This window comes from Pyrus communis, chromosome 5 (assembly GCF_041283825.1).
Source record: "Pyrus communis isolate YQ-2024b chromosome 5, ASM4128382v1, whole genome shotgun sequence".
Classification (NCBI taxonomy): Eukaryota; Viridiplantae; Streptophyta; class Magnoliopsida; order Rosales; family Rosaceae; genus Pyrus; species Pyrus communis.
Genome location: NC_142569.1, coordinates 28110719 through 28131725, shown reverse-complemented (window position 1 = coordinate 28131725; position 21007 = coordinate 28110719). Strand labels below are relative to the sequence as shown.

Below are 21007 nucleotides of genomic sequence, written 5' to 3'. Positions count from 1 at the left end.
CATCGAGAACCGCGTTCCAAAATAGCCGAGCTTCCAAAATACCTCTCCAGCATGCTGAAGGAGAGACACCCAAGGCCGCATTCCAGAAAAGTGTTATGCAAGTAGTACTTTGCTTTAAGCAATCTGGACGCCAAAGAGGTTGGATTTTGAAGCAAACGCCACCCTTGCTTGGCAAGAAGAGCAAGGTTAAATTCATAAAGTGAACAAAAGCCTAGCCTCCCTTCTTTCTTCGGTTGACACATACTTTCCCATGAAAGCCAGTGAGTGCACATAGAGGAATCACTGTCTCCGCACCAAAACCCGCAAAGAATTCGTTGCAAATCCTCACAAAAAGTTTTGGAGAAGAAAATAATTCATAGAGTATATAGGAAGAGATTGCCCAATTAACCACTTTAATGAGGATTTCTTCGCCCACTCCACTCAACAACTTTTCCTTCTACCTTTTAAATTTTTTCCATAAATGATCTTTAATATGCGCAAAGCATTCCAAACACTTACGCCCAACTACAATTGGTAGACCAAGATACCGGTCATGAACGTCCACCCTAGTCATTCTTATAAACGCTGCTAGTTGATCCTAAACCTCCCGCCTTATGTTTAGGCTAAAGGAGATGGTACATTTTCTGGAAATTAATACATTGACCTGACACCTGCTCCTATAAGCTAAGAATCTGTTTGAGATACCCACATTCCTGAAATGAGACACGTAAAAACAAAAAAACTATCATTTGCAAATAGTAAGTGGGCAGTGCTCGGAGCTTCACAATAGATAGCAACACCATGAATGCGACCAATTTGCTCATATTTTGTAATAAGACTGGTTAATCATTCGGCACATAAAAGGAACAAATATGGGAACAGCGGATCCCTTTGTCTTAATCCACAGGTGGGACAAACATATCCTATAACCGAGCCATTAACTAAAAAGGAATACGAAATTCTACTAATACAATTCATGATGAGATTAACCCAATTTGAATCAAATCCCAATTTAAGCATGATTGAACTAAGAAAACCCCATTCCACCCTGTCATACGCCTTACTCATGTACGGCTTCAGAGCCAAAAAACCCCATCGACCTCGCCGACGGTTATGCAGATAATGACCAACCTTCGATGCAACTATGGAGTTATCTGAGATGAGATGCCCTGGCACGAAGACACCCTGCTGATCCGATCTAATGTAGTCCATGAATCCTTTCAGACGATTAACAATGACTTTTGCACCAATCTTATACAAGATATTGCACAATGCAATCGGCTAGAGCTGAGACATGTGTTGTGGATCAGGTACTTTAGGGATGAGGGAGACCATTATGTAGTTCAATTGGTGAAGGATGCAACTAGAGGATAGAAAAAACGCACTGCACAAGTCACAACCACACCAACAATATCCCAAAAATTCTGAAAGAAAAAAATGAGACATACTGTCCGGACCCAAAGCTGTGTGGGGATCCACTTAAAAGAGAGCCTTTCTAATTTCCTCATCTGAATAATTAGCTATTAAGGACTACTTCATCTCAGAGGTAACTCACCTAGGGACACAGTCAAGAACTTCACTAAAACTCTCATTCACATTCGTAGCAAACATATCAGTAAAATAGTCTTTCACAACCTTCTCTAACGACTCCGCATCGGATTGCCATATACCATTCCCATCAAAAAGGCCTTTTATATTGTTTTCTTTTGACGATTGGAAACCTTTTGATGAAAATAACGTGTGTTCTTATCCCCATCACGAAGCCAGGACAACTTAGCGCACTGTCTCCAATGCGACTCTTCTTGGGACAAGAGAGCTTCTAAGCATTTTTGAAGAGAGCCGCCCATATCCCAAGCCCTATATGTGACAAGTTGTTAAAACAAAACCTTCATCTGCTCTCGAACCATTCGTATTTCCTCCTTGACAACCGAGAAAGAAGTCTTCCACTTCAGTAACTTAACATGCACTAATTTGATTTTCTCACAAGCCCTATATGCAGGAGTACCAAAGACCTGGTTAGCCCACCCTTCAAAGATGATTTGAGGACAATCTTCCCGTTGAAGCCAGGCTTCTTTAAATTGGAACCTTTTGCGCTTTCAAAAATCAGCTGCTGGGCCAGGATGGATTTGCGGAAAAATAAGAAAATGATCTGAGGTTAATGGGTTTAGGTGGAGCACCTTTGAGTGCCCAAAGAGAGATCTCCAGGTCGCATTAGCTAGGCACCGGTCTAACCGACATTTAGTAATCGAATTAGCCCACATGAATGGCTCACCAGAAAAGACCAAGTCACCCAGATTGTAGTAAGCCACAACATCCCGAAATCACTACATTTACGAAGAATTACGAACTCTACCACCAGTTGTTTTAGAAGCAAGTAGTACCTCATTAAAACGCCTAAACACAAACCATCAAAGACCAACTAAATCACTGAGAGAGCGTAAGAGCTCCCAGGACTTATGTGGTTTAGATATGGCAGCAAAACCGTAAAATCCAGTAAGTCTCTAGTGAACTGGATCACTAACCCTTCCAACTTTAGCATCAATATGATGTGCCGAAGCATTCAAAAATCTCAAAGGAATTTCATTCATCCAAAATAACGCAATCCCTCCTAAGAAACCATCACTAGGGACTGAATAACAACTATCAAACCCCAAACGTACCTTAACATACTCAATTTTCTTTCGATCACATTTCGTTTCACTGAGAAAGTGAATTTTGGGGAACTACTGGAAAATGAGAATTTCCAGAGCTTGACTACCGGATCGTTCCCTAGACCTCGGCAGTTCCAGGCTAGGCAATTCATGGTGCCCAGTGGGACTACTTCGTCGCAGTTGTCATCGATGATGTGGAAACTGAAAGTGTAGAAAAAGGTATGTAGGCTAAAAAATATATTTGTTATTGATAGGTGAATGTGGAGAAAATGGAAGAGAAATGGAAGAGAATGCTTTTTTTCTCATTGTGTTTCTCTACAAGATTACAAGGATATATATACATGATACAAGTGTGTAGGTAGGACAAGGTAGCCGTCCTAGTGTGTAGGTAGGACGGCTGTAGAGGACAAGGTAGCCGTCCTAGTGTGTAGGTAGGACAAGGTAGGACGGCTGTAGGACGGCTGTAGGACGGCTAGTGTGTAGGTAGGACAAGGTAGGACGGCTATAGGACGGCTTATTCTTCCAATAATAATATTATATACAATTACACAAGGACTCCAACCATATTCCTTATTTGTCTAACACTCCCCCTCAAGTTGGAGAGTGGATGTCAAGAACTCCCAACTTGCGTAACATACCCGAAAACTTTTCTTTCCCAAGAGGTTTGGTAAACAAGTCTGCCAACTGTTGTGCCGTACCCACATGCTTGGTCTCTATTGTGCCATCTACAATCTTATCTCGTATAAAGTGACAATCCATCTCAATGTGACGAGTTCGTTCATGAAAAACAGGATTGGCAGCTATATGTAACGCTGCTTGATTATCACAAAATAAAATGGAAGGACCATCCAAAGGAATGTTCAAATCCTTCAACAAAAAACGAAGCCAAACTATCTCGCAACAAGCACCTGCCATGGCCTTATATTCTGCCTCTGCTGAAGAGAGCGAAACGGTTTTCTGTCGTTTCGTCCGCCAAGAAATCAAAGAACCGCCCAAGAATACACAATACCCAGTAGTCGAACGGCGAGTGATAGGGCAAGCTGCCCAATCAGAATCACAAAACGCAGTTAATTTGGTCTGGTTGTCAAAACGAAATAATAAACCTTGACCTGGAGTAGCCTTCAAATAACGAACAATACGAAGCGCAGCATCCATATGAGATATCCTTGGCTCGTGCATAAAACGGCTTAGAACATGCAGAATAGGTGATATCCGGCCGAGTGATAGTGAGATATATTAACCGACCTACTAATCGTCGATACTTTTCAGGATCCTTGAGAAGTTCTCCTTTATCAGATAATTTTGTGTCATCCATAGGAAAAGCAATGGGTCATGCTCCCAAAAAACCATAGTCCTTGAGAATCTCTAATGCATACTTGCGTTGAGAAATATAAATCCCTTGTTTGGAACGAGAAACCTCAATACCCAAAAAATATTTTAAATCACCAAGGTCTTTTATCCGAAAATGATCACGGAGAAAAGACTTCAGAGAATTAATGGCACTAGCATCATTGCCTGTAATCACAATATCATCCACATAAATGAGCAAAGCTGTGAAAGAAATACCAGACTTTTTAGTGAACAATGAATAGTCAGCTTTGGATTGTTGAAAACCGGCAGAAATGATGGCACTAGTGAATTTGGCAAACCATTGGCGAGAAGCCTGCTTAAGACCATAAAGTGACTTGTGAAGGCGACACACAAGATTCTCCCCCTGTCGCCGAAGACCAGGAGGAGGAGACATATAGATTTCTTCATGTAAGTCACCATGTAAGAAAGCATTATTAACATCAAACTGATGAAGAGACCAAGACTGACTAGCAGCAAGAGCAAGAAGACAACGCACCGTAATCATCTTAGCAGTAGGAGAAAAAGTGTCATGATAATCAATACCTTCAGCCTGAGTGAAGCCTTTAGCAACCAAACGAGCTTTGTAGCGGTCAATAGAGCCGTCGGAATTGTGCTTGAGTTTGTACACCCACTTACAACCAATGGGAATTTTGCCAGGGGGCAAGGAAGTTAAAGTCCAAGTACCATTAGCATGTAAAGCTTGAAGCTCCTCAGTCATAGCACGTTGCCAATTGGGGTCAGTGGCAGCCTCGGCAAAGGAGGAAGGCTCCACAGTCCGACTGACAGAGTTAATGTAAGAAAAATGCCTGGGAGAGTAACGGTGATAAGAGAGAAAATTACAAAGTGGATATCGCGTACCTTGTGTAGAACCGGGTTGCGAAGTCGAAGATGGGTGGGATGGCAGAATCACCTGCGAGCAAACGTAGTCTTTTAAATAGGATGGAGGTTTATGGGCACGGGAAGAGGTGCGGGGAAAGGGAGGAACGGGTAATGGGGCAGCAAGGGAATCTGTGGGAGGCGTGGAAGGGGAGGAAGGTGGAGGAGGGTGAGGCGTCAGGGCAGGAAGGGGTGGGTTATATGTAAAGTCCAGAGGGGGTGGGATGGGTAGGGTAGGCGAAGAGGAAGGGATAAAAGGGTGAGAAACGGCATAAGGGAAAGTAGTTTCGTGAAAGATGACGTCTCGACTAGTGAAAATGCGGTGATTGTCGAGATCGTAAAGGGTATAGGCCTTTTGTCCATGAGGATAACCGAGAAAAATGCAACGATGAGCCCGAGGGGAAAATTTGGTGGTGGGAGTGACAGAGGTGGCATATGCCAGACAACCAAAGACGCGAAAGTGGTCATAAGATGGGGTTTTCGAAAAGAGAACCTCAAATGGGGATTTATGATGGAGAAGACGGGTAGGGAGACGATTGATGAGATAAGTAGCGGTAAGAACACATTCCCCCCAAAACTTGATAGGAAGATGAGATTGAAAACAAAGGGCGCGAGCGGTTTCAAGAAGATGACGATGTTTTCTTTCAACAACGCCATTTTGTTGGGGGGTATAAACACAAGAAGTTTGTAAAAGCACCCCATGATCAGAGAAAAAACTACGAAGAGATAAAAATTCACCACCATTGTCAGTACGAATGCATTAGATGGTAGTGCGGAATTGGGTAGTGACATAAGCAAAAAAATCCTTAATTAATTGTTGAGTGTCAGATTTATGTTTCATGAGGAAGACCCACGTAAAGCGAGAAAAATCATCCACAATGGTTAAGAAATAATGAGCACCAGAAAGAGAAGATTGACGATTCAGGCCCCAAATATCACAATGAATTAAAGCAAAAGGGAAAGTTGATGAAATTGAACTCAAAAGAAAAAGGTTGACGAGTTTGTTTTGCCAACGGACAAACATCACAAATATGACTAGAATCAAAAGTACAATTAAGAGAGCTAGATGCTAAAGCTTGCAAACGAGTGGAGGAGGGGTGACCTAGACGCCTATGCCAGAGGGAGGAGGGGATGGTAATGATGTTGCAGAGAGGTTGACGGGTGGGGAGAGAAGAGGTAAGGGCCACAAGGTAATACAGATCGCCACGTCGCTTACCCACACCAATCATCGCCTTCGAAACCAAGTCCTGCAAAACACACCAAGAAGGAAAGAAGGTTATGGAACACGATAATCCATCTGTAAGTTTACCAACCGATAAAAGGTCCACTCGGAAATTAGGGACACATAAAACATCCTTCAAAGTAACTGATGAATTTAAAGGAAGAGTGCCGGTAAAAGTAATGGGAGCGGAAGCACCACTAGGCAAAGAAACAGGCGGCAAATGTGAAGGAGAATGATTAACCAAACATGAAGCGGAAGAAGTAATATGATCCGTAGCACCACTGTCAAGAATCCATTGACCATGACGAGAGGTGACAGGTAACAAACCTTGGGCAAAATCAGTAGTGAGCACGGCATTGGCCTGAGGAGGGGTGGTGGTGTCACGTAGAGCAGCTAGAACACGGGAGTGCTGCTCGGCAGAGAGGTCATGCATGGCAAGCTGCAAGTCATGCAAAGTGGGCTGGGCCCTGTGCACTTGTTGGGTCACTGGAGTAGAAGAGGAGGCGGGGGCCTGGGTGCCTTGCACGTGATGGGCCTGGGTGAAATTATGGGGCCGGGAAGCAGAAAACCATGGCTGCCGGGGAGGACTGGAAGGTGCATGGCTGCGGGAAGAACTGGAAGCAGTGGCACGGCGCGGTGGTCGCCACGGTTGGCCATGGAGGGGATGGCCAACGGGATAGCCATGAAGTTTATGGCAGGTGTCTCGGGTATGATAATCAAAATTGCAGTAGGTGCAGTGGAGGGGAGGACGAGCAGAGGAGGGACGGGACGGGCCACGAACAGCCATGGCAGCAGGTTGATCGACAGAGCGGAGGACGCCCAGGGAGCGTTGTTTTTCAGCTTGAGACACCGAGGAACAGGCCTGACGAACAGTGGGAAGGGGATTCATTAAAAGAATCTGGTCACGAACAGCAGCAAAGGATTCGTTGAGGCCCATTAAAAATTGCATGAGTTGTTGACGGTCATGCTTGGTGTTGCAAGAGCACGTGCAGCCATCATTATAAGAAGCAAGCTCATCCCAGAGAGCTTTCAGGCGAGTAAAATAGGCGGAGATAGAAGAAGAACCTTGAGAAATTGTAGCAAGTTCCCGGTTGAGTTGGAAGATGCGTGGAGCATTACTCTGAGAGAAGCGTTCGCGAAGATCATCTCATACAACTTGGACAGAGGTGGAAAAAAGCACAGATTCTTGAAGGTCAGGTTCCAAGGAATGCAGAAGCCAAGAGAGAATCATGTCATTACAACGACGCCAAGCCGCGTGAGCATCAGGGTCGTCGGAGGAAGAAGGTTCTTGGATATCGCCAGTGATGAAACCAAGTTTATTCTTGGCACTCAAGGAAAGTTGCATGCCACGGGCCCAGGATGTGTAGTTATCACCATTCAACTTCTTGGATACAAGGACAAGATTCGGGTGGTCGGAATGATGAAGGGAAAAAACACCATCGGAAGAAGAAGAGTCAGCCATGGGAACGGCAGAGAAAGCTGCCGAAAAAAAAAATTAGGGCTAGGGTTATAAACCTGCTCTGTATACCATGTAGAAAAAGGTATGTAGGCTAAAAAATATATTTGTTATTGATACGTGAATGTGGAGAAAATGGAAGAGAATGCTTTTTTTCTCATTGTGTTTCTCTACAAGATTACAAGGATATATATACATGATACAAGTGTGTAGGTAGGACAAGGTAGCCGTCCTAGTGTGTAGGTAGGACGGCTGTAGAGGACAAGGTAGCCGTCCTAGTGTGTAGGTAGGACAAGGTAGGACGGCTGTAGGACGGCTTGACGGCTGTAGGACGGCTAGTGTGTAGGTAGGACAAGGTAGGACGGCTGTAGGACGGCTTGACGGCTGTAGGACGGCTTATTCTTCCAATAATAATATTATATACAATTACACAAGGACTCCAACCATATTCCTTATTTGTCTAACAGAAAGGAGAGATCACAAGATGCACGAACGTTTAGGTAGCACTAAGCAATCCTCTAGTGTATGAGAACGAAACCTTTTAACACCAAACTCAGGACCCGAGGAAGTAGGACGCCACGAGGTACAACCACCCCTACTGCCATGGAGATCTCACCCAGCTCTTTTTCTCCTATTTCCAGAAATGCTTGAAGGGGATCCCATAATTTGCCTAATAATGGGACTTAAGTTAAAAGGATCTGGGTTGGGCTCACAATGCAGACCAGTAATAATTGGATCTAAGCCTTCTTGAAAATGGGATGTTGAAACACTAGTGCAACCCACTGGCCCAACTATCAAATTCACCCGATTCCCCACTGCATCAGTAAAACCCGGGTCAACCACATGTAAATGGGCCCTAAAAATTAGGGAAATAGGGTCTAATTCCTCAAGCTCCGCATCATTAATATCAATATTAAAATCCGGTATATTGGGAGAAAAGTATATGTGAGAAAAATTTCTGTTTGCATCGAGATCCTCCGTGATAGCAGTCCGAGAATCAAGGGTTTGGCCATGATCATCGCGCAGGTTTCCAGGGACCCTCAAATTCGTCCCAACTAGAATTAAGTCACTGACCACTGGCGAAACCACTGGGGAAGCAGGGTTGGAGGGTTGGATATCATCATCAAAGTCCATAGTAACATCCTCATCTCCCAATCCAAAGCAATGTCCTCATAAAGCCCTCATTTTATCACATTTAACTTCAGCCTAAAGCCACGAGTCATAAGGCGCAGTAGAGGCATCAATACAACCCCTAGAATAACACTGACATCTTAACCCAATGTGATCAAAGCATCCACACAAGAAACAGTAGGCTGGAAGTCGTTCATACAATAAGTCCACCACTACTCGCTCGCCAGACAGAAGACAAACTTTTAAAATCCGTCTCAAGGGCTAGAATACATCAATTTCAACTTTAATACGAAAAAAATCCCCCAAACAACCTCAATTTATGTTCTGGTCCGCTTGAACCAAAGAGCCTAGGCTTTGACCAATGATGTTCCCTATCTCCATAGACATGAAGACTAAAGGAATACCGAAGGCTTGAACCCAGAAAGCTTGATGCCTTAGGGGAATGTTTTACGGGGCATCACCTTCCCAGACAAGAGTAAGAAGAAGCAGCATTTTCTCAAAAGTCCACGGCCCCCCATTGAGAACCATTTTACGATCTTCATCCAAAGGAAAGGTAAAGAGAAAACGATCACCACTTAGGCTTGAATATCAACATCAACTTTAGGACGCCATAGATTCTTGAAAAATGACATTAACACATCCTTGTTATAATTCTTATGGGCAAACAATTTACCCACAAGTAGGAACTGGGAAATACGAAACTCAACATTCTCCTTAATCACAACTTCATGATCTTCCTCCTCTGTCAACCTAAAACGGGATGCAAAAGATTGAATTACCTTGTCCATGTAGCGCAACGAGACAAGAATCCACTTGCAAAAAACAGTCACGCCCCCCCCCTCCACACAGCTTGTAATCCATATATCATTCAGAGACCTGGACTTCAGGAACCCTACTGGCGGCTGGGATGGATAAAAAGAAAGAACCCTCACGAGAAGGAAATTTTTAAGTCTAACCCATATTCAATACAAATGAGATGACCATTGTTGTTGTTGTTTTACTTGTTATATAAGTTGCATTTCCATTTGTTAGATTTGTTCGTTAATCTTTTTCTTATTTTCGAATTTCAATTGTTAGATATGTTTCGAATTTCAATTGTTAGTCTTACTTCGGTGACCTATCCAGTTTATCAGTCGTGGAGCCTCCAAAGAAGAGAAGGTCCGGAACATAAACCACGTAGTCTTTAGCAACAGATAGCACTTGAAATTGCCATGTTGTGATGCCATCCAATGCAAACCCATGGATGGCTGGCTTGGATTTCTGGTTTTTCAGTAATTTTTTTGGGTACCCAGAAGTTCATGATAATTCCCGGCTCGATTTCCACTGTCTGAGGTCTCATCCCAACTAGCTTCATAACCCCATGCAGAATAAACTTGCAGACTGCAAAAATGTTCCCCATCTCTCTCTCCCCCCCTCTCCCTCTCACAAACACAGAGGTACAAAATGGTAACCCAACATTTAATAAAAGGAAACTAATGAAAAAAGTTTCAAAATTTTGAATTTTAACCAAAAGCAACCTAATAACTTTATTTAATAGTTAGGACAAAACTCAAAATTGAACAGCCGAAAAAAATTAGCACAACTACCACTAGATCTAGCATTCGTGTCGTATTTTTCGTGTTCTTGTTGTTTTCTTGACATACCCGATATCTTAACGGGTCGTGCAGTGTAACACTTGTAAAAGTAAATGGGTAATATGATCCGACCCGAAATTGATCCGTTAATATTATCTGGTAATATGATCCAACCCGAAATTGACATGTTAATATTATCAAGTAATATGACTCGACCCATTATCTGTTAAAGAAATATATTTTATGTCAATAAATAATGAAACTGAAAAACATAATTTGACCCAAAAAAATGGAAAACATAATACTAAATTAGTATATGCATATCACATTGTCACATAAATATTACTTCAAAACATTAAAAAAAAAACATTTGCCTTTACATTTTCAGACTTGTACATTAATGATTATAAATTTTATTTATATTGAACTCCCTTAAAAATACTATTCATGAGAGTTTGTATGGTTTTAAACATTCAAACGACGATTTACCATCCTCAAAGTGTAGAGGATCAGATCACCCATCCTCAAAGTGTAGAAGATGTGATCACCCATCCTCAAAGTGTAAAAGATGTGATCATGAGTGTTTGCATATTTTTTCACATTTTTCGCAATTGTGAATTAATTAGTATAACTTTTTTTAATGCGTTTGGTATTTTAAAATTACTTGATATTTTTATTTTTAATGTGTTCTATAATTTTTTAATCTCACTTTTTGCCAATACTATACTATAAACATAAATAAATAAATAAAACTTAAATTTTTTTAAATTTATATAGAATAATATTACAATAATACATATTTAATATACAATATATACATATAAAAATTTTCTTAGCAGTTTAAAAAATTTAAAATCATTAAAATAACTTTTTTTTTAATGTGTCGAAACGGATTATCCGCATGTCACATTCGTGTGAACCTGTTAATGTTGGAAATGTGCCTTAAAGCCAATCATATGATGATACTTTACAGACATTTCACATGTTAAACTAATCTAGTTTAATATAAAGGGCAAAGATTATTGTTTAAAGACGTCTCGTATAAATGTGTTATGCTTAAACGATAAGTCCAAGGAATATGTAATTGGGAGAATGTGATCTAAAGAAGTTAGATTCCTAAGACCATTCTATTTCGTATACATATCCTAAATGTTCCTGATCATAGGATTGCCAATTGGGCATTGACAGTCCATTAAGATCAGTAGGTGCTATGTTTTCTCTTAGATTGAGTGACTGATCTCGAGTTATTGGTGCGACTAGCACCAAGACAAGCATGGAGGTGCTCAATAGAGAATGAGTCTACTGAACGTGATCAATAAGGAGTTCTCATACTCATGTCACATGACAACTCATGGTTGTGATAATGCAAAGTAGTCATTTGACTTAAGGCATCATAGTTGTCATAAGGTTAGGTCCTTGATCTTTGACTATGTCAAAGTCACTTTGTCAAAGGGTGTCCACGACATAGTTGGGGATTAAGCCACTTAGCCATGGACACAAGTGAATGCACAACAAGGGATCTCTAACCTTCAAACTGTTTGAGGGAGAATACTCTATTATATGATTAAGAATCTCTGGCCAGCGTATGAATGAGATTTAGGAAGTCATTCCAAATCACATTCAAGGTAATCATATAAGTAAGAGATTCACATTGAATAGTAGACATTAATAAACTATCAAATCAAACAATGAGGTCAAGAGTATTGTAGTAGAGAAAGACCGTATTGCATTGTAATCCTAAACTGAATAGGTTCTCTACCTTTTCTGATTAGCTTGGGTAGCCATGACATACTGCTAGGTGTTACTCATGGTTTGTGTAAGCCCTAAAGGTGTATAATCACTAAAGGGAGAATTGAGAAGTAAGTTTCAATTCACAATCGATTTGAAGAGTTTTAATCACTTCTGCCTCACTAAAGGGAACCTAATGGATCGTAGACCGTGTAAGGTAGAGATTGAAGAAACAACGGAGATGAGTAAGGATAATTAAGTGGTTTAATTATTTATGGCTAGGATTAATTGATATGTTAATTAATCAAATGAATAAGTTCATTTTAGACCTTAGGTTAGTTTTGGGCCTCAAGGCCCAATAGGATTCGAATGTCAAGCCCAATAACTCAAGTTGTATGACAACTTGACAACACAAAGGGCATGAAAGCCCAATGAACCCACATGCGGTAAGTGTACCGTTAGGTGTTTATCCCCTTCTTTAGCTTATGATATAACTCTAATTATAAAAACACAAAAAAACTTTAACCAAAATTATAATTAATACGACTAATCGCATAAGTTTCAGCCCTAAGAAAAGGATGACTAGCACGTAAGATAGCCAAAGTACGTTTGAGCAATTGACATGATATATTTGCTCACATTCCAGGTGAAGGTCATAATTGGAGAATTTTTGGCTCTATCGAACATACAGGGAATTGGAGGTAGCATTCTATCGATGTTAAGTCAGCTTGATTTTTATGCAAAAAGGACAAAACGGAATTGGATTTCCACTCATAAGGTAGGAAGGTTAGATACCTTTGACAAGGTTGTATTTTTGGTTGAAATGGGATGGTGTTCAAACTCCCGAAGCTCATTTTTATTATTAGGTGAGGAAAGGAAATTATTTTCTTATAGGTAAAGTAGATTTCTTCCCTTGATCTGGTCTTCTGCAACAATCTGATCTCATCTATCAATGGCCTAGCCCAACTGCTTATATTATAGCAGATTCAAAAAACAAACAAAAGAAAGGCTGCATCAACATAACATACATTTACACTTGTTGCGACTGATTATTTCACCTGCCATAGAGAGTGTGAGGGAGAGTTAGTTTTAATTTCAATTATGCCACTCAATGTAAGTGGCTATAGAAAGGAAATTATAACTCATTCCCTCATAAGGGGTTTTCTACAAAGAAAAGAGAAAAACAAAAAGAAACTCTTCTTTTAGGAGGCCGGCCACCATAGGAAGAATGCACTAGCATCCATTTCTTCCTAGATCACTCATCTTTTCATTAATGCTCTCCTTGGAGTGGAAACTTAGAGGTTTCCTTTCTTGGGAACTTGGAGAATCCATTCCTTCATCCATATCCAAGAAGTCATGGAGCTAAGAAGCAAAGTTCCTCCATCCACATCCATGGAGCCAACGAGCAAGGAAACTAAGGAAAGAAGGCCCTTCACATGGGTGAATATCCTTTGCTAAACAAAGAGGTGCTTCAAAGGTATGAAAGTTTCTCAACTCTTTTCTTTAAGATTTGAGTTGAGTCTTGGTTCACCACAACTACTAGGCCTTGAATTTCATGGGTAAAGTTTTGTTTTTGTGCATACAAGTATAATTTCGCCTTTAATTATTAATTGCATGCATAGATGTTGCTCTAATGAACTTATTTTTCACAATTTTTCCTTCAAGTGGTATCAGAGCCTAGGTCTAGTAGTTGGTGAATCCTTTTGGGTTTTATATTTTCATAGTTTATGATTTAAATGTTGTAATTGTTACAAGCTTCATTCTTGCTTCTTTGAATGTAAATTTTGTTAGAAAATTAGCCATCTCAAAAGTTGTAGATCTAGTTCTTTTAAGCATGAATTTTGGAGCTAAAATTTGGTGCCATGTTTATTTGAAAATTCAGCCAAATCCAAAGGGTGGACTTTTGGGTTCATGTTTGTCTTGTTAAAAGTGTTTTAAAGTGACTTTTGGAACCCCTAAATACTATCTCTGTAAAAGCAGATAGTACTTACTTCCTCATATGAACTACCAAAGAAATTGGAAAAACAAAGATCGTCTTTACATTCCAATTTGAATAAGGAACTTAATTTCGTCACTATAAGAGATGGATGAATGTTTTGTCAGACAAAACATTTTTCTTTATTAATGAATGATTGGATCATTCTAATATGATTGATTGTCTTTATAGTAAAGATGATGTGGTAGTGTTAATTGTTCATAATATAACGATGCTTAAAACCCAATAGGTTGCAAGGTAGTGACTAATCCAACTGAGTTGTGACACCTCTAAAACATAAATTACAAGTTGGTAATAGATGGATGCTTTGGATCATTAGATATGGATCTAATGCCTTCTGATTAAAATTGTATAGAGGTGAAATTTTCAAATCTTTATTCTTTTGAAAAGAAGAAAGAATCACAAAGTTGTTGAGGTTAATTCACTTAGACTATCGTTTATTTTGAACAAACACAAGTCCGAATACTTTGCAAAAGGTTTCAAAGAATTCAAGAATGTAAGTTGATGAGTAAGACATCTAAAGTGTTTACCTCCTTAGATTTGATTAGATTTGATCTAAGGAAAAAGAACACTTTAGAAGAGTTTCCTTGAAAGATATCAAGGAAAGTAGCATCATAAGATAATGGATTTCTCCATTAGGAGAAGAACGAACTCGAATAAGATGTAGTTCATTGGATGCCATCAATTACCCATATATAGGATATATACTTCAAAGACAATATGATTGTCAATTAGAAGATCTTCCAAAATGTTTCATGACTCCAAAGGATGTAGTTGGAAAGAAAGTCAAGTCTTAATCATGTTACGACTTAGGGTTGTGTGCTAATAAGCAATATTTATTTGAGAACAATCTTGTGTGATATCCTTAAATTAACCTTTGGATATCACTTCTATAAACCAACTAACAAATGTTATCTGTTGGGTAGTTCATTGTAATCATACATAGGATTTGCCTAAAATAGAGCAAATGAACAAGAGATAGAACTCAAATAATGGGTTCTTTGAGAGACAGATGATAATCAACAAATATAACAACCTAATTCCTACACCACTAGCTCCAAGGTTGTCGAGAAGGAACTATAAACCGTCTCAGTTGAATGGTTTAAACTTTATGACTATGTCATAGAGTTACACCTCTTAATTCAAAAGAAATAAGAATGAAAATCCTTATGACTACATTGAGTGTATATACAACATATACTCAAGGAAATGGTATAATACCATTTGACCCGAAATAGTGAAACCTTCATAGCTAATTGGTAGCTTAAGGTGACTACAATCAACGAGATTGGTTGACTCGGAAGAAACCATCTTTGATGTAGTCTTGGTTTCTATTAATTCAAAGATTGCTAGCTACAACTAAACGGTGATTCAATGTTTGGACATAATATGGGTTTCCAAAACCATTATCAAGATAGTTTTGATAATATATGTCTAAGACTAGGAATCACAAGACATGTATGTTGTAGACATCCATCCATCATGAATCTTAGCAAGCTAGTGGGAGATATAAGCGTCTTATGACAGAAAGATCAAATCATTTGATTTCTCATAAAGATGTAAATGAATCTTTTTGTTTACTAGGTTTACAAAAGATTAGTGGGAGTTAATCATATTCCTAAATTTGAACATAATGATATATTAATTTGGAAATGAAAGGAATTCTTTTTCGTTAAAGTTATGACTTTAAATATTCTATAATGATAGAATGTATATGGGAGACATAGTCTAGATACATGGGATGGAAATCTATAATGATAGATTTCAAGATATAATTGGATTATCTCAATCCCTATTGATAGACGATAGATGTAGGAAGTTTCTCGAATAATAAACTTCAAATGAAAGGACAATTCCAGTTAGACTGGGAAGTTGCTCTTCTAAAAGGGAATGTACCATTTGACTCCCAAAGAAGCATAATGTGTAAATACAATCCTTTATGCATACGCTGAAAGGTGATTTACGTATTTCATATTGTATGAAAAATGATGATATGAGCTGTACCAAGATCGGTACAAGACAATATCAGTGCAAGCCCAGGATCAGAACCATGGCAACTATCAAGTGAGTCCTTAAGTATTTAAAAATACTAAAGGATAGATTCCTCAAGAATGAGGAAGAATTATAGTAACGCAATGAAAGCGTACAAGTATTAGATTATGACTTTAATATTGTATCCATCATTGGATATCTCTTCATTATGAATGAAGAGATAATTGGATATCTCTTTATTATGACTACAGAGATATTTGGGTGGAAACATTATAAGTAATGACTCTAGTGTGTTCCATCATGCATGCAAAAAATATAGTCATATAGAATTACAACAATGTTGTTTGGATGGGAAAGTTCATTTATGAACTCTCCATTCGATTCCAACCAGAAAGTGTCACTAGTGTGCCCACACTACGACACTAATGGGGTGATAGCTCAAGCCTGGGAATCAAGGTCTCATCAAGATCCAAACTCAAATGAGAGATTGAACCACATGATTGAGAATCATGTATAATGGTGACGTCGTTATTCTCAAGGTTGCTTCTATGGATATCATATAGATATCCATTGTCTAGGCCTACTACTCACCCATTTTTGAAAATTTTTTAGAAAAGGTATCATCACTAATGACCAAGATGATTGGCTATAGTGCACGTGGGAGATTGTTCGAAATGTGCCCCAAAGCCAATTATATGATGATACTTTACGGACATTTAACATGTTAAACTAATCTAGTTTAACATAAAGGGCAAAGATTATTGTTTAAAGATGTCTCATATAAATGTTATATGCTTAAACGATAAGTCCAAGGAATATATAATTGGGAGAATGTGATCTAAAGAAATTAGATTCCTAAGATCATTATATTTCGTATACATATCCTAAACGTTCCTGATCATATTATTACCAATTCGGCATTGACAGTCCATTAAGATCAGTACGTGTTATGTCTTCTCTTAGAGAGAGTGACTGGTCTTGAGTCATTGGTGTGACTAACACCAAGCCAAGCATGAAGGTGCTCAATAGAGAATGAGTCCACTGAACGCGATTAACAAGGAGTTCTCATACTCATGTCACATGAGAACTCATGGTTGGGATAATGCAAAGTAGTCATTTGACTAGAGGCATCATAGTTGTCTTATGGTTAGGTCATTGATCTTCGACTATGTCAAAGTCACTCCGTCAAAGGGTGTCCACGGCATAGTTGGGGTTAAGCCATTTTGCCAGGGAGGCAAGTGAATGCATAACAAGGGATCTCTAACCTTCAAACCGTTTGAGGGATAATACTCTATGATATGATTAAAAATCTCTGGCCAGAGTATGAATGAGATTTAGGAAGTCGTTCCAAATCCCATTCAAGGTAACCATATAAGTAAGAGAATCACATTGGATAGTAGACATGAATAAACTATCAAATCAAATAATGCGGTCAAGACTATTGTATTAGAGAAAGACCTTATTGCATTGTAATCCCAAACTGAATAGGTTCTTCACCTTTTTTTATTAGCTTGGGTAGCCATGACATACTGCTAGGTGTCACCCATGGTTTGTGGAAGCCCTAAAGGTGTATAATCACTAAAGGGAGAATTGAAAAGTAAGTTTCAATTCACAATCGATTTGAAGAGTAGTAATCGCCCACTGCCTCGCTAAAAAGAACCTAATGGATCGTACACTGTGTAAGGTAGAGATTGAAGAAACAATGGAGATGAGTAAGGATAATTAAATGGTTTAATTATTTATGGCTAGGATTAATTAATATGGTAATTAATCAAACGAATAAGTTCATTTTAGACCTCAGGTTATTTTTGGGCCTCAAGGCTTAATGGGATTCGAATGTCAAGTCGAATAACGACAACTTGAAAATACAAAGGGCATGAAAGCCCAATGAACCCACATGGTCAACCATAGAGAGTGTGAGGGAGAGTTGGTTTTAATTTCAATTATGCCACTCAATGTAAGTGGCTATAGAAAGGAAATTATAACCCATTCCCTCATAGGGGGTTTTCTAGAGAGAAAAGAGAAAAATAAAAGGCCCTCTCTTCTTTTAGGAGGCCGGGCACCCTAGGAAGAATGCACAAGAATCCATTTCTTCCTAGGTCACTCATCTCTTCCTCAATGCCCTCCTTGGTGTGGAAACTTAGAGGTTCCCTTTCTTGGAAACTTGGAGAATCCATTCCTTCATCCATATCCCAGAAGTCATGGAGCTAAGAAGCAATGTTCCTCTATCCACATCCATGGAGCCAAGGAGCAATGAGACTAAGGAAAGAAGGCTCTTCAATGGGTGAATATCCTTTGCTAAGAAAAAAGGTCCTTCAAAGGTATAAAAGTTTCTCAACTCTTTTCTTTAAGATTTTAGTTGAGTCTTGGTTTACCATAACTACTAGGCCTTGAATTTCATGGGTAAAGTTTTGTTTTTGAGTGCATACAAGCATGATTCTGCCTTTAATTGTTAATTGCATGCATAGATGTTGCTCAAATGAACTTGTTTTTCACAATTTTTCCTTCAGTTAAGGACCCTTTAATAATGGGTCTTTATCATGTGACCCAATAACAACCTGATTAGCTATCATGTTGACTCGAAACCCGCTATTTTCATGTCGTTTAGGTGTCGTGTTAATGGGTCATGTAAGAAATTACTAGGTCTAACTACCATGATTTTCTCTTTCCTTCTTCCCTTTTCCACCCACCCCGACTCTCTCTTTTTTCTCCTAACTCATCCCGTCCACCTTTTTCTCTCCCATCTCTCCTTATCTACCCTGCCTAACCTCTTTTCTTTCTCTCTCTCTCTCTCTCTCTCTCTTTCTTTCTTTCTTTCTTTCTTTCTTTCTTTCTTTCTTTCTCTTCTTTCTCCTCCATCCACTTCTATTATCTCTCCCTTCTCTCTTATTCCACCTGGCCACCCCTATTTTCGAAACCATTTGATTATTTAATTGTCACGGTGAAATTTCAATGTTTTTTAGAACATATTTTTCATGGATTTCTTTGAACTCAATTAGATGCATCAAATATTTCCAATTTGGCTAATATTTTGTAAGAATGGTCTATGAGGTACAATTTGAAAAAATGGACGGTTCAGATCGTTGAAAATCGATGTGACACGAGCCCTAACCGTAATCTCCATTTTTAGAGAAAATGGGGAACCCTTCCCTTGAAGGTTCTGTGTGTATATATATTGTCAATTTTGAAAAGATTAGAATGAAATAATTATTAAATATAATTGCTTTTAACAGCTACAGTGGTTCGATTGGGTGGAATTTGTTCTTCGTTGCCTGCAAAAGGTGCTACTACGAGTATAGTAGTTGTGTTTGCACAACGATGGTCGACAGAGCAGGTGGTGGTGGAAGATGATGCACTTATGGTGATTTCTGCAATCCAAAATAGTGGGACAACGCATAATGGACCTTTTGGACATCTCTTTGCTAATACACAATAGATTCTTCAGAGTTTTGAGCACTTGAAAGTTTCATTTGGCCGACAAGAGACAAATAAGGTGGCTCACCGCCTAGCACGATTCAGTTTAACTCTTGATCATCCGGTTTCATGGTTTGAGGAGCCTTCTGATGTTATTTTTGATCTTTTATTGGAGGATAGTATCTGTAAGTAAGTTGTTGGCGTGGGACACTCTTTTTCCCTTTGATTGGGTTGAAATTCCCGACAAGGTTTTTATCGAGGCCCATTGTTAGCACCCTATCCTCTATTTTCATAAGTTTATTTCTCTATTCAATGAATATTGTACTTCATTTAAAATAAAATAAAAAAGTATAGTTCCGTAAATTATTTTTATAAAAATAGTGTTACCGTCTAGAAATAATAACACTATTTCTAGAATAGCGTTATTGTCACATCCCGGCTCGGGCCCCCATCATATCCCGGGTTTGACTCCGCCGTACCACGATATTATCCGTTTTGGGCCCCGACCACGCCCTCACGGGTTTGTTTCTAGGAACTCACACGAACAGAACTTCCCAGTAGGTCACCCATCATGAGATTACTCTCGCGCATACTCGCTTAACTTCAGAGTTCCTACGAAACCCAAAGCCAGTGAGCTCCCAAAAGGCCTCGTGCTATATAGAGATGGGAATATACATATAAGGCTTATAGGATCCACTCCCTTGGGCGATGTGGGATGTTACAGTTACTATCCAAAAATGGTGACCGTTATTTCTATAAATAGATTTACCGTTTTTAGAAAAAGTGAACATATACCATAAATTTTTACCACTATTTCCAAAAATAGTGACGTTGTTTCAAGAAATAGTGTCGCAGTTCCTATAAATAGTGATAGCGATTCTAGAAATAGCATTGTTGTTTCCAGAAATAGCGTCGTCATTTCTAAAAATAGTGGCTCCAACTTTAAAAATAGTATCACTATTTTTAAAAATAGGTGTTTTTGTTTCTCAAAAACTAAAAGAAAAATGACTAATATAAGAATAAAAAAAAAAAAAAAGTTTGAAATGATTAGTCTTCCTTGAAATGTATTATTTTTAAGTAATAACATTCTTACTAATAAAATTGTATTTAGTTTTTTTTGTAAACCTTTGTAGATAATAACAAAAAAAAAAAAAAAAACAAAGATAGAGAGAGAGAGAGAGAGAGAGAGAGAGGATATTGATGGGTGAAAGAGGAAAAACGAGATAATGGTGATCGGTGAAAGAAGAGAGATAGTGTTGATGGGCGAAAGAGGAGAAAGAGATGATGGTGATGTGTGAAGAGACAAATGATGATGATCATATGTAAAACTTTATTTTATTGTACTTTTGTCATTTCATTAAAATTCAAGCATTTTTCATTAAGTAAAAAAATTAGGTAATTTTTTTTATTAAGAAAAGGTTTGGGAAAGCCTTTGTCATTAAAGCTCCTTTAATATAAAGATAAGTTGGCATCTGACAGTAGCTTGTATGTTTATTGCATAAGTAACTTTCACAAGTTAGGCACGAAATATAGTAATAGACTAATGGATTCTTCTGATATAGGCTCATACAACAGAATAGAAAAAGGCTTATTTTTTGTCCCCTAGAACTCCATTTTAATTTCACTTTGTCCCTATAA

At 38.8% G+C, this 21007-nt stretch overlaps 1 long non-coding RNA gene across 1 annotated transcript; it reads left to right on the top strand.

Moving 5' to 3' along the window:
• Positions 1 to 658: 658 nt before the first annotated feature.
• Positions 659 to 8179, top strand: LOC148697071 (uncharacterized). Its single transcript, XR_015963036.1, has 2 exons — positions 659 to 2837; positions 8002 to 8179. It is a non-coding gene; the product is annotated as an uncharacterized LOC148697071 (long non-coding RNA).
• Positions 8180 to 21007: the final 12828 nt, after the last annotated feature.